Raw genomic sequence first — 1432 nt, 5'->3', positions numbered from 1 at the left:
GTATTGTATTGTATTGTATGTCTTTATTTATATAGCGCCATTAATGTACATAGCGCTTCACAGTAGTAATACATGTGGTAATCAAATAAATAACAGATAAAATAAATAACAGATCATGGGAATACGTGCTTTAGACATAAAAGTAACATTTCGGAATAGGAGTTCCTGCCCCGAGGAGCTTACAGTCTAATTGGTAGGTAGGTAGAACATACAGAGACAGTAGGAGGGAGTTCTGTTAAGTGCGTCTGCAGGGGGCCAAGCTTTATGTATCATGTGTTCAGAATATCTACAGTGCTATTCATATGCTTCTTTAAGCAAGTGTGTCTTAAGGTGGGTCTTAAAGGTGTTAAAACCAGAGACATAACATAAAACACAGACAAAGCTCAGTTTTTAGCACATCTAGTGAGACTCATACACGGTACAATGCCTAAATATATATGGATAAATATCTAATAAGTAAATGGTCTTTTAGTTTGACATTTTTGGCCAAGCTTGTTAGGTGTCCAGTATGTTTTGCAATTCTTGTCCAGCTAGTCATGGCTGATTGGAGGTTGGCAACCTCCTACTTAATTTAAGCTCACCCCCTCCCACATTTAAATGGTTATGGGCTCACTCCATAGCATCTTCCACTCAGGGGAACTTGCCTGCTTGCAGTTTGGCTGTGACATCTCTAATACAGAGTGCTTTTCCTGGTAATGTACAGGTTAATAAAAGCTTCAGTCAGACAGAACTTTGCAGCTAATATTGACAGATTTACTATAAATCATTCTTCCTGTTATTAAACAGGTTATTAAGAATTTATATTAGCGTTAGGGACCCCTGATATGTGGTCTGCCTTGGCGTTGGCTCAGGGGCTTACAACAATTTTGGCCAAAAATGTCAAACTAAAAGACCATTTACTTATTAGATATTTATCCATATATATTTAGGCATTGTACCGTGTATGAGTCTCACTAGATGTGCTAAAAACTGAGCTTTGTCTGTGTTTTATGTTATGTCTCTGGTTTTAATGCATATTGCCATGCTCAGTAGCACTCATCTGACACTCATATGCTTATATATATGTTGTGGGTATTTTGGGGGTTTAATAGGAGCTTGTTAGGTGTCCAGTATGTTTTGCAATTCTTGTCCAGCTAGTCATGGCTGATTGGAGGTTGGCAACCTCCTACTTAATTTAAGCTCACCCCCTCCCACATTTAAATGGTTATGGGCTCACTCCATAGCATCTTCCACTCAGGGGAACTTGCCTGCTTGCAGTTTGGCTGTGACATCTCTAATACAGAGTGCTTTTCCTGGTAATGTACAGGTTAATAAAAGCTTCAGTCAGACAGAACTTTGCAGCTAATATTGACAGATTTACTATAAATCATTCTTCCTGTTATTAAACAGGTTATTAAGAATTTATATTAGCGTTAGGGACCCCTGATATGTG

General features: G+C 38.3%; 1 long non-coding RNA gene across 1 annotated transcript in view; it reads left to right on the top strand.

Annotated features, from left to right (window-relative positions):
- LOC142466799 (uncharacterized) overlaps nt 1-1432 on the top strand; it is a 303033-nt gene that overhangs the window by 146328 nt on the left and 155273 nt on the right. The window lies entirely within an intron of this gene.

This window comes from Ascaphus truei, chromosome 15 (assembly GCF_040206685.1).
Source record: "Ascaphus truei isolate aAscTru1 chromosome 15, aAscTru1.hap1, whole genome shotgun sequence".
Lineage (NCBI taxonomy): Eukaryota > Metazoa > Chordata > Amphibia > Anura > Ascaphidae > Ascaphus > Ascaphus truei.
The sequence above is the reverse complement of the archived record's forward strand: the minus strand, read 5'-3'. Positions and strand labels throughout refer to the sequence as shown.